Source organism: Emydura macquarii, unplaced genomic scaffold (genome assembly GCF_026122565.2).
Source record: "Emydura macquarii macquarii isolate MOO-44397 ecotype Brisbane River unplaced genomic scaffold, CSIRO-AGI_Emac_v2 contig_1045, whole genome shotgun sequence".
In the NCBI taxonomy this organism is placed as follows: Eukaryota; Metazoa; Chordata; order Testudines; family Chelidae; genus Emydura; species Emydura macquarii.
In genome coordinates, this window is record NW_027131182.1 from 18097762 (window position 1) to 18111796 (window position 14035).

The window sequence follows — 14035 nt, forward strand, 5'->3', positions numbered from 1 at the left end:
CTGAGAATGTGTCAGGGACAATCTCCTGTTTTAGAAAGTGGAGAAAGGTAAGTGGGGAGCGGAGTGGGGAAAATCTATTTTAGACTTGATTTTCTCTAAGAGGGTTGTGAATCTGAAGATGAAGGGTACCTTGGGTGAAAGAGATCATGAAATGATAGATTTCATTATTCTAAGGAATAGAAGGAGTGAGAGCAAGAAAATAAGGATAATAGGCTTCACCGAAACAGATGTTAACAAATTCAGAGAACTAAGTAAGGTAAGGTCCCAAGGAAAGAAGAGATAAGAGAAAAAGGAGCTCAGGAGAGCTGGTAGTTTATCAGAGGCACAACTACAAACTATCCCAGTGTGAAGGAAAGATAGGAAGAATAGTAAGAGACCAACATGGCTGCATCAGGAGCACTTTAATGACCTGAAAATCAAAAAAGGAATCCCATAAAAAGTGGAAACATGGACAACTTACTGAGTATGAGAACAAAGGAATAGTGCAAGCATAGAGTGAAAAATTCAGAAAGGCTAAGGCACAAAATGAGTTACACCTAGCAAAGGACATAAAAGACAATAAAAAGAGATTCTATAAACACATGAGGAGCAAGAAAAAGACAAAGGAAAGTGTAGGTTCACTACTTAGCAGGGCAGGAGAGCTCATTAAGGATGATACCAAGAAGGTTGGGGTGTTTAATGCCTATTTTGTGTCAGTCATCACTAAAAAGATTAATAGTGACCAGATGCTTAACCCAATTAATATTAACAACAAGGGAGAAGGAACACAAACCAAAATAGGGAAACAACCAGCTGAAGAATATTTAGATAAGTTAGATGTGTTCAAGTTAGTAGGGCCTGCTGAAACTCATCCTAAGGTACTTGAGGAACTATCTGAAGCAATCTTGGAACTGTTAGTGATTAACTCCAAGAATCCATGAAGGATAGGAGACATCCCAGAGGACAGGAGAAGGGCAACATAGTACTTGTCATTAAAAAGGGAAACAAAGAGGATCCAGGGAATTATAGACCAGTCAGCCTAATTTTGATACTTGGATAGATACTGGAACAAATTATTAAACTATCATTTTGTAAGCACCTAGAGGATAATAAGATGATAAGGAATAGCCAACATGGATTTGTCAAGAACAAATCATGCCAAACTAAGCTTATGTCTTTCTTTGAGAGGGTTTCTGGCCTAATGGATGGGGGAAGCATAGATGTGATATATTTTGACTTTAGTTAGGCTTTTGGCACAGTTTCCTCATAAGCAAGATAGGGAAATATGGTCTAGATCAGAGGTTTTCAACTTGTGGTCCGTGGATCCCTGTGGGCCTGCAGACTATGTCTAAGGAGTCAGCGAAAGGTTGTTGTTACCACAGAACAGTGGTTTTCAACCTGTGTTCCCAAGATCCTTGTGGGTTTGCAGAGTATATATAAGATTTCCAAAGGGGTCTACACTTCTATTCAAAATTTTTAGGGGTCTGCAAATGAAAAAAGGTTGAAAATCACTGGTCTAGATTAAATTAGTATATGGTAGGTGTACAACTGTTGGTTATAGGTTGAAAAACTGTACTCAAAGAGCAGTTATCAATGGTTTGCTGTCAAACTTGGAGGCAGTACCTAAGGGGTGTTGCTGGGGTCTGTCTTGGATCTGGTACTATGCAATATTTTCAATAATGATATGGATAACGGAGTGGGGAGTATGCTCATAGAAGTTGCAGATGACACCAAGTGGGAGGTGTTGCAAGCACTCTGGAAGACAGTATTAGAATTTTAAATGACCTTGATAAATTGGAGAATTGGTCTGAAATCAACAAGATGAAATTCAATTAAGTGAAAAGAACTACATTTAGTGAGGAAAAATCAAATGCACATGTACAAAATGGGGAATAACTGGCTAGGCAGTAGTATTGCAGAAAACTATCTGGGGGTTACAGTGGATCACAAATTGAGCATCAGCCAATAGCGTGATGCATTTGCAAAAAAGACAAATATCATTCTGTGTTGTATTAATAGGTGTGCCATATGTAAGACATAGAAGTATTGTATATAAGACATTGTCCCACTCTGCTTGGCACCAGTGAGTCCATGGCTGGAGTCCTGTATTCCATTCTGGGTGCCACACATTAGGAAAGATGTGGAGAGAGTCCAGAGGAGAGCAACAGAAATGATAAAAGGTTTGGAAAACCCACTCTGTGAGGAAAGATTAAAAAAACTGGGCATGTTTAATTCTGAGGGAAAAAACTGAGGGGAGACCTGATTGCCTGAGTCTTCAAAAATGTAACAGCTGTTATAAAATGGATGGTGATCAATCGTTCTTCATGTGCTCTGAAATAATGGGCTTAATCTGCAGCAATGGATATTTAGGTTAGATATTAAGAAAACTTCTTATCTATAAGTATAGGTAAGTACTGGAATTGGTTACCAAGAGAGGTTGTGGAATCCCGGTCATAGGAGGTTTTTAAGAACCGGTTAGATAAACACCTCTCAGGCATGGTCTAAGTATACTTGGTTCTGCATGAGTGTAGTGGGCTGGATGAGATGACCACTTAAAGTCCATTCCAAACTTACCTTTCTATGAGTCTATTGTCATTAGCATCTTATTATTTAAAATGGAGAGAACTGCTGGCGGGGCATTTTCCAGGAAAGATCCCTCACTTTCTACCCCTCTATTTTGGTCTGACCAAGCATGGATCTACTGTGCATCATGATACATTGCAAGGTTCATCTTTTGCTTTTCTGGGAGGGGTAGCTTGAGGATTTGGTGTGACTAATTGCTGGGTATGGTAATGAGTTTGTTCTTAATTGTTAAATGGCATATTCATGATATTGATTATTTATGTTATACTTTATTATAAGTTATAACATTTGTACAGACACCTAGGATTTGCATAAGTATTTTAATAAATCAGAATAAATGCATACATCTTTCAACTATTCAAAAATCACTTGAGTTCACTTTGGAAGAAAATGTTAAGATCATGGTAAACGTATTTCAGAAACATTACAACAATTGTGAAGTATTGCTGAAATCCCTCAGACTTGTACAGTTAGTCTTTAGGGAGTATGGACTGAACAATATTTCAGCAATATTACCAATGCTGTGTTATCTGTGGACATACAAGAGGCCAGTGTTATATCCCTGCAAGCTAGGTAATGGTTATCTTTGGACTGAACTAAATGATGTTTCTTGGAGAATGATAGGTTCCCAGTGGTTAAGAAGTCATCAGAAAATAGAAGATTTCTCTTCTTCCTCTTGATGATAAATGGTCTTGGTTAGTTTATTATATATTGGCTGCTTTAAGAATACTTTCCTGTGTCATGTCCGGACATGACTATCCTCTAAGATGCTCTACTCTGTTAGCAAGCATATTATTTATAAAGTGAAAAAGAATAAAACAATGGACTCAACTCTCTCTTTAGATCCACTCATCCAGGCTATGTAAAAGCTTTTCCTAAATAACACTTGAAAGTTTCAGCCTTTCCTGTCTATCCAGACTGCCAATGCTGTCATCATCTTATTTTTGACCTACTGTAAGCTTTTCCTCTCATGCCTTCAGACCAGGCACATTGAGCCCCTCCTTATGACTATCCAGAACACTGCTGTTAGGATGATGCCCATGGCTCAGACCACATTACCCCATCTTTGAATTCCTCCACTTGCTCTCCCTCCGTAACCACCTATCTATGTTTTTAAAGCTCTTTACCATTTTGCTCTTTACTATCTATCTGTCCAATGTAACTAAGATACTAATTTATTGGACCAATGATGCCAGCTTTGATTATCAGCTGCTCCCTTAAGCACCTCCATGCTTTTTCCCATACAGCCCAGCCCGTGTGGGGAAAAACTCCCAATCAGAAATGTTAGTCACCACTTTTCCTCTTCTAAATGCCTCCATAAAACCTACCTCTGGTATAACAACGAGAGTCCTGTAGCACTTTAAAGACTAACAAATTTAATTTCTGTAGGCATAAGCTTACGTGGGCTGCAACCCACTTCGTCAGATGCAAGAAATAGAAATCAGATGGGGGTATATATATACATCCAAGGGTAAGGAACAACAATGGGAGGGGTAGGTGTTAGCAAAGTCCATTCAGTTAGAGTAGATGAGGCCTGTTCACAACCGTTGATTAGAAGGTGAGAATGTGTGAACAGTGACAATTACTTCTTGTAATGAGATAACCATTCCAAGTCCCTATTCAGACCCAGGTTGATTGTGTCAAGTTTGCATATGAGTTCCAGCTTTGCAGTTTCTTGCTGAAGTCTGTTTTTGAAGTTTTATTGTAGAAGTATGGCAACTTTCAAGTCAGCTACAGAGTGTCCTGGGAGACTGAAGTGCTCTCTGACTGGTTTATGGATGTTACCATTTTTTATGTCTGATTTGTGTCCATTTATTCTTTTGCGTAGTGACAGTCTGGTTTGGCCAATGTACATGGCATAGGGGCATTGCTGGCACATGATGGCATCTATTACATTAGTAGATGTGCAGGTAAATGAGCTCCTTATGGTGTGATTGATGTGGTTAGGACCTGTGATGACCTCTGCTATGTTGCCTACAGATCAGCACTATTGGGCACTGATTAGGCAAGCTGAGACATTTACTTTTATGCTAAACTCTGTTAATTTCATTATAACCTTAATTCCTCATTCTGTTGTCTGTTTTATCCATCGGTTGCATCCTGTCTGACTTGTATACTGTAAACTCACTGGGGCAAGGACTTGTCTTATTTGTTACTTGTCTGTATGGTGCCTAGCCCAATGGATTCCTTATCATTGATAATGGCACTAAATGAAACTAAGCACTACCATTCTACTACTACAACTACTAACTAACAGAAGACCAGCGTTAAAGGAAATCTAATCTGGCTTACGTACTTAGAGGCACTAATAACTGTATTATAGATTTCTAGGAGTTGTTAACTTTAGAGTTGGCAGTATCTTTCATGCAAGATAATTATGCTAGCTTTTCCTATGTAAATCATATAAAAAAGAAACAGCAGGGTGTGACATTTATGCTTCCATGCTGTGTGATAAAACCGTGGAAACAACAGAACAAGTATGATAGGAAACTTCAAGGAGGAGTTGTGTGTGAGTGATTTTATATATATATATATATATATGTTAATATTGACTTCATTTAAGAAAGCCGGTTGCTAAATATACAAAGTTACATTTGTAGCCAATATACCAATGCATTATATGGATGGACAATAATTAATCAGCAGAATAAAGTGTGGTATACACGGGGTCCTGCTATTGTATCTCCATTTAAACTCTCCTGAACCCCCTTGGCTTGTTGAGAATCTCAGGAGTCACTAAATGGGCATAAAAATAAACAGCCCTTTCTCCTGTTAGCGGGTCCTTCAGGTCAGGATTTATACATGTTGGCAATGTGGTATAGGGAAAACTCATATTGTCTCTGTTTTGTGGCTCAGTAGAGGACTTTATTATCCAGGGTCACTTTATCACCTTTATCAAACACTACACTCACTTTTAAAATGAACAAAACAAAATAAGACATGAGCACAAGAGCTTATTAAGCTGCCATCAGATCAAAGTCTAGCTTTATTCGGAATAAACTGATTTACTGGATAATTCATAATGTTGTTAGTAATAGTAGTTGAAATGAGTAAAAATTCTTGGACAGTATCCATTAGTAATCAGACACTAAGGGATAGCACATTTTTGAGGGGGAGTGGGTTACTCGAGAAGTTTATTTGTTGTGACATTATCCATTTGAGGTCTACTGAAGAAGATAATAACTATCCCTGGAAATTATCTGTTGTTCTTCGTGCAAGCTACCAAATGTCACAAGGAGGTGGATATTGACCTTTCCATGTCATAACTGACTGGGTCATTCTTGTTTCCTGCAATCAGTGTGCAATAGCAGCTCAAATCAGACACAGCTTTCATCTCTCTTATGCAGCTCAGTGAAGTTTCCCGGCAGGGAAAAATCTGCTCATATGCAGTGTCTTCTGTCTTAAGCTGTTTCAACTTCTTTTGGTTACTGAGTTTTTAACCACTTATGCTTCCTTTCTGTCCTGCACTACAAACACATTTGTATGCCTAATTCTGGGGGTCTGAAGGGCTTAGGGGATTTGTAATTGGATATGGTTCTCTGACTCTTTAGGTTCCTGGTTTGAATTTGACCCCAGTTGGTACTGATTAAAACTTATTATCACAGATGACTGTATAGTATTCTATATTGAACAAGTTGGTGGTCTCAATCTAGTTCCCAGTGGACAGGTATCCAAGTCACCAGCATTAGCCTTCACTGGCAATCTCAAAAGATGCCCAAGACTAAATGGGACGGGAACTGAACTGCCCTTTCACTCCTAATGTTTGCACCTCTAGGTCAGCTGAGGTACATGAACAAGGAGGAGTGCAGAAAAGCTGCTATCTGCAGTTTACATGTTCTGTGGCTAATGAATAGATTTCAATCTCCAGGATTATCATTCCAGGTTCATGTTACAAGAATTTATTACTGATTTATAAAAAGGACTAATTCTTTGAAATTCAACTCAGTAAATTAATATCAATGTTTTTGGTCCAAAAGAATGTTATTGTTTATAAAAAGAAGTATAACATGTTGGATTAGTGTGTCATGTTCCACTGTAGTGTCTGGTACAAACAAAAAATAAGAGCCTGTTAATGTGCTCTAATACATTGGCTTCTTTAGTTCAAATGATAGAACCAGGGACCATCAGTATCAAAAGTTTAGGCCTCTATTTCCACTGGTAACCCAGACATGGAGGGTTAATACAGAAGAAATGTCAGTTTTATTGTACTGTGCTTGACATTTTGTTTTTGTTTATTAAAGGAGCATACATGGCAAATGTGTAGTATACTATGCTGTAGCTGTGTTGGTCTCAGGATATTAGAAGACAAAGGTGGGGGAGATAATAACCTTGAAAGCTTTTCTCTTTCACCTACAGGAGATGTTCCAATAAAAGATATTATTTCACCCACTTTGTCTCTGTTATGTGTTGTATACAGCATATAAGGCCACTAGATACGCCCTGTGGTTGTCAGTCCAGGAGTAATAAAGTTTTTCCTTCCTTAAGGGAAGCATATATAACGTGTCCCTTCAGTTCGCTAGAAGATTGCTCTTTAAAAAAGTGAGATGCTATACTAGAAACAAAAGTGTTTATATTTGGGGTAACTAGTAAGAACAAAGACTGGAATTTTCATGAAAGCATATAAGAGTTAGGTGCTCAGCTGCTAAAGAAACTCCCCAAGGCTGTTTGAAAATTCCAGCCTGAGACATGATGCAGGATGCACAATCCTGAACTGATTGTGAGGGCTAATGAGGAAGTATTTGGAAGCAGGAGGACAGAATGTAATGAAAGAAAAAGCACTTTATTGCAGTGATGGAGAAAGAAGGGAACAATATAGCTAACAAGGCAATGATCATGGAAATACTTGAATTCCATGCAGACTGTGCAATGGTTATGGCTAGAATAAGGTGCTAGTTTATCAAACACAATGAATGAAAGATGAATGGGGCTCAAGAACATGAAAAATGTCAGAACATCAGGAGAGCTGGAGAAATTTACCTTAGATAGCAGAAACTCTGAGAATTGCACTCTGAGACCTTATGGATCTCACTGTGGGTGGGCTTTTGTCAGGTCTACATTGTCTCAATAGAAGTTAAGATAGCAGTATTCAACCAGTAGCTAGTGTAATACAATAATAGTAATACATAGTACTTTTCAAGTACAGAAATCACCGTGCTTTACTAAAGGTGGGTAAGCATAACTATCTCTGTTTTACAAATGGGAGGAAACTGAAGCTTCAAGAAGTTAAGATCCAAATATTCAAAACTGACCACTAATTTTGGATACCTCTGCCTCTATTTTCATTGCCCAATTTTAAACACATGAGGCCTGATATATAGCTCACCGGAATCAATAAAAGGGTTTCCAATGACTTCAATGAGCATTGGATCAGACCCATGAATGATTGATATTCAGACATGCTGGAATCGATGCAGCTGTGGGTGATCAGCAACTTTAAACATCAAGCCACAGTTGTCTACGCTTGCACACCAAAAATACAAGGCCAAATATTCAAAAGTAGCCTCAGTCAGCGCTTACCAACTTTTTTTGAGTGAAAACCCCACTAATTAACACTAGGTAAAACATGTGCTCCCCAGTCTCCCCCTCACTGGCCATAAACACATATAACCCCTATAAACACATACAATGATAATAATAATAAGACTAAATTACACAAATAATAATACATTACTCTTACCTGAGTAAGAAGCTAAGCCTTCCCTGGCACAGCCGCCACCACATGCACTGTGTGGATCTGCCTCTTCCTGTCCCTAATGGACTCCTGGAGGATAATGGAGATGGGCCCTGGTGGATTGGCCAGGGCTGCTCCAGTCCCCCACCGGTGCAGGACTGTTACTCTCTGACCAGGCACCCACCTGGCTGGTGCAGGGGTGGGGAGGGGGATGCCCCTCCACTCCGGCCAGAGTGGAGCTCAGGGCTGCTGCTCCCTCAGTGGGGCTGCTTCTTTGTTCCAGCTGGAACAGAGCTTGTGGGGGCTGCCCCCAGTGCAGAGCTCAGGGGACTAAATGACCTCAATATTACTGAAGCCTTATGGACCCCCTGTAATCTTTGGTGCCCCCCCCCCCAGGGGGTCCTGCAGCTAGTTGGCCTAAGTGACCGGCCCAAGGTCATATGACTTGTGCCATTGGCATAGCTGAGAAAAGTATACAGGACTCTCAGATCCCATTCTGGTGAATTGTTCACTGGAGCAAGCTGCCTTTTAGGCCTGCAGTTATTATATATTGTATATTTACATGTACAAAAGAAAAAAAAAACAATAAAAATACCATGCAATCCACACAAAAGAAATATATGAATATAAAGACTATTGTAAAGGTAAATTCAAAACTACATTTTCAAAGTAATGCTGAATAATGCACTTGCTGGAGCTGGTTAAAAAATTAGAAAATATTTTCACATTTTTTCTTTCCCAAATTCAAAATTTTGATGAACAGTGTCACTGAAATTTCCACACTGGCTGCTATAAAAACCACACAGAAATTTTTGTCAATTTTCCCAGGTTTTTTTAATCAAAATGTGAAATTTTGACAATGTTTTACAGATATGTTGGATTTCCAAAAAATTTCAACAAGCTGTAATAACGAGATTTATGTGTGTTCTTATTTCAAAATTGCACTGCTCTTACTCCATCATTGCCTCTAACTGGGCATATGCAGACTAGTATTCTCACGGGGCTAATAATATCTGAACAACATTGTGTGCTGGAAGACCAAGGTCACACCATTTTAATTTGATTATCTGGGTGGATTATTCCAGATACAATTTGAAATAAATGTTAAATTTTATGCAAAGGTCAACAATTATGTAACTTATTTCTTTAACAAGCTTTGCCAGAGTTCAGAAAGAAGGTTTAAAAAAACGCTGAAGGCTTGCAGCATTTTGTAATCTGTAACATACACGTCAGCAAAGTGGAAAGCACATGACACACCAAATAGATATTTGTAATAGATCAGTGTGCAAATTAGCTGGATGTGGTTAGGGCATGCGAGAGGGAGCAAAGAGAATACGTTTTGGGAATTTTTGTCATATTGCTTTCCACTCATTGGTATATGCTGAATACTATAGAATTAGGATCTGGAGCTTGAGCTGAATTTTGCATTTGCCCAAATTTGGGGATGTTCAGCTCTGGGATTTTGGTTTGTCGCATTACACAGCAAAGTGTCAGCTGTAAAATTCATATAAATTCTCACCCTAAAGTTTAAAGCATTTTGGTCTGGGATTTTGGGATTTCTACTCACAGTTAAATTCACCCCAGTGGTAAGTGGGTGCAGGTCTATTCCATAATTTAGGGTTTCATCAGACATGCTATTTAATGTAGTCTAGTAGTTCACAAAGCAGGTGTGAATATTTTAGTGATTTTCGATAGTTCTTTTCATCTTGGTTTTTAGGTGCCTTGCTGCTGAGAGGTAAGTTGTAGAACACACCTTAGTGCCTATGTGAACAACTCCTATTACTTTTCTTTCTAGTTAGTATGTAACATAAAGGAGCAGGAATGCTTATTCTGCAAACTATTATATACTCTCTTAGGATATACCTTTCAGGGATTTCAATCAACTTGATACTCTTATAACAGCTAATACTTATTTTGTGATCTTAACATTACTTAATCAATATAGTTTTATAGATGCATGATCACTTAACTGCCTAGTATCTCCACACCCCTGGAAACTGTTAAGGAACAGGTAATTCACCTTATGGTCATCTGAAAGCCATCACTTTGCTTTTCACAGTTATGAGACAGTAGAATCTATGTTAGTAGTGTGGTGAGATACAAACATATCCTTTTGGCCAGACCATATCCCCATTTGAAGACAGTGCAGTCATGTTGCACAGGCTGGGGAAATCCTTATTTGTGGCATGGAAGTATCTTGAAAAGCTGCATTTCCTCACTGTAGCTGAGATAAGTTGTCTTATCTGCAGCTTATCTCACATCCAGCTCATGGATCTCGTGGAAAAAATATATAGTCCTTTCAGAGTTTATTCCCCTTCCCTCTTTCATGTAATACTAATTGTGGTGATTGCTGATAAGACAGTTGTTCATTTGGCTCTACTTCAGGCCATCTTGAGGAGAGGCCAAAATGAATCTGTGTACTAAACATTCAACACCTACATTTCAGGATTGTGATTAGTAACCTGGTTATCCTTGTGACACATGCAGATACTCTCCAGCCACTAGCTGGGTTGTTTGCTTTGGCTTCTGCTAAACTTAAAAGCTAAAATATTTGATGAAGACTATACATACTGACAATAAACTGAATCTGAATCATATCTGTAGTGTTGAAATTAACACGCTAATTGCTCAACTTGTAGTGGAAATGTTCCTCTTTTCTGAAAAAATAATTTTATATAAAAGTGAAATAGTTTTTATAAGGTTTCTCTTCCATACACATGAACACCCTCTTGGATTTACAGTAGACCCTCAGAGTTACAAACACCTCAGGAATGGAGGTAGTTTGTAACTCTGAAATGTTCGTAACTCTGTGCAAACTGTTATGGATGTTCTTTCCAAGTTTACAGCTTGAACATTGACTTTGAAACTTTACTATGTAGAAGAAAAACAATGCTTTTAACCATAATTATTTAAATGAAACAAGCACAGAAAGGGTTTCCTTATCTTGTCAACTCTTGTTTTAAACTTTCCCTTTATTTTTTTAGTAGTTTTTATTTAACACAGTACTGTACTATATTTGCTTTTTTTTTTTGGTCTCTGCTGCTGCCTGATTGCATACTTTGAGTTGCAAATGAGTTGTCTGGTTGACCAGTCAGTTCATAGGTCTGATGTTCGTAACTCTGAAGTTCTGTTGTACTTCATGTAATGTGTAACATTGGCATTAATTTTGTCTTCAGAAAAAGCCCCTCTGAGTAGATTGCCAACAGACAACAAGACTACAGAATTGATGGCTAAATGATTTAGAAATTAGTAAAATGCTGAATTAGCCATCTAAAATTTATATAAGGTAATTAAAACCAAGCTGTAGAATGATTCCGACCCTAAAATATGTCTGCAGCTGAGGTCACTGGCTATGCTGCACAAATTCATAAGTTCAGTTTACAACAGTAACAGAGAACATGGAATGTTTTGATTCCTTATGTACTAGTTTATCCCAAGAGAATACTAGATTCTAATATGAAGATAAGCTCTTCTGTTTCATTGCAATGTGTTGTTGATGGTAATACCTGCCATGTGCCCTATATATTTATTTAAGTATTTGATGTACTTTCCTTCAGGTTATGGGATATTGATATCCCAGTAGTTTCACACTGAACCAAATGACCAAAGCTGTGCCTTTTTATTTCACCAGCGTATCAGTTTATTCATCACACGCAATATATTTCTTATGTGAAAGCAATGTGCAATTTTCATAAAGATACTGGTGAGGAACTTCCGGAATCCATTTCCTTATTACTATTTATATTATAGTAGCCTGTAGTCAGGGATCTAGGAGCCAATACACTAAGTGCTGTACTAACAAGTAGCACATGACAGTCCCTGAGCCTCAAAAGACAGTTCCAAAGAGCTTCCATAAAATTAAATACTAGACTCAAACATCTCTTGAGTGGGTATATGCAAATAGAAAACCATAATTGGAATAAAAAACAATTTATTTTTCATGGCCATAATATGATGTGAAACAGGTAGTTTCTTGTATGTATTTAATGGTATCATTGTTAATTGGTTTGAAACTGTTTCCAAGAAGCAGTCTCCTTAAAAACATTACAAGTGTTCATACTCAACATAATTCCAGCAGAAAAATGTTTGTGCATGTGTGCTGCTCTTTTCCTTCTAAAACCTAATGAGAAGTGAACAGAGGAGAATAATCCCAGACAGTTAATTTAAGAAAGCAAAATAATGACACCTCATAATTTAAGACAGTGGTTTCCAACCTTTTTGGCTCGAGGGCCACAAATATCATTTTTACAACCCTGAAGGGCCACCAGTCTATCAACTCATGAAAAATGTATTGATGTATACACCAAAAAGGACTACAAATCACTATATATTTAAAGTAAACATTTTGATGCTACTGTGCTCATTTTGATGCTACTGTGCTCATTTTTACATTCACTGTATTACACCTACAAATTATTTACTGTATGTCACACACTCACAGACAAAGCACTAGTGTAGATGAGTGACTGTCACTACACATTGAAGCACGTGGCCTAGCAGCTGAGTCACAGTGGGTGGTCTGCTAAGTGCAGGCCAAACCAGAAGGCCCTGATTTTTAGAGCTTTACCCCTCCTCAAGCTTGGTGGGTCTGGGCTGTTCCACCAGCAGCCGTCGCCACCCCCCACTGTAGCCAGACAGAAGGAGTTCAGTGAGAAGGCTGCCTCCTTGCTGATCTCCTGTCCCCCTGGCTGCAGCAGGGAAACCACATGCGTCCTGTAGTCCCGTATGCTTCACCTGGGCACTAGGCAGTGGCTCCATTCTGCAGCCAGCAGGAGGGGAGTGGCAGGCCACTTTGAAAGACCCCACGGGTCATAGGTTGGGAACCACTGATTTAAGATATGGGGTACCCTTACCGTCAATTGACTTCAGAAATAGGCCCTACATTTGCTGTGATTAATTTAATACAGACCTTTGCCTACATAACCAACATGAACTTGGAGTCTACTTCCATGCACAAATGTTTTTGCATTACTACATCTTACTAACCTTACCTGAACTTTAAAAAGCTTTAGAGTCTTGGATGAAGACTTAAAAATGTAGGGTATTTTTCTTTATCTAACATTTACTTATCAATGTGAGTTCATTCTCTTCCTTCTAAAGCCCTTCATTTTTCAGCAAACATGCTTGTTTTAAATTCATTGGTTTTTTTCCACTGTATAAACTAGGTGGACCTGGATACTTACAGGAAGAATCTAAAGCATTTGGTTGTTATTAGAGTGGAGATAGCTGACTCACACATGCAAAAAATTAAAGAAACCTTACAAATGTTCTAGTGATTTTTGTTTTGTTTTGGGGCTATGGAGCACCAAACCACATCCTGGAGTATACATGGATCTTTCCTCTTTTTTGTTTTTATTATGCAGTATCATTTCAGGCTAATAAAACAATCAAGGACAATACTTTTATTCTCTATTCCCAGCATTTTATTATTTTTATTTAAATATAACATACTGTACATTGTTGATCATTCTTTAAAAAAACAAAAAACAACCCCCCCAAAAAACCCTACCCTCTTTTATTCTGATCAGGAGTCCCCTCTCTGGTGGTGGGCACTTATGGTCAAGGAACTATAATACTCTGGGAAGACCATCTGCAGCACAATCCTACCACAATGAATATCAGAGCATGTCTATAGTGTAGGGCCATCATTTTCCTTCAAAGATGTTTTTATTTTTGTTAACCCTCACAAAGCAACCTTTCATTCCACAGAATGGCTCCTGTCCCCATCTTTCCTCACTTTAGAAAAGTGATATTTTCTATTCTTGGTCTCTGTGAGCAGCAATATGTTTTGCTAGAAGCTGT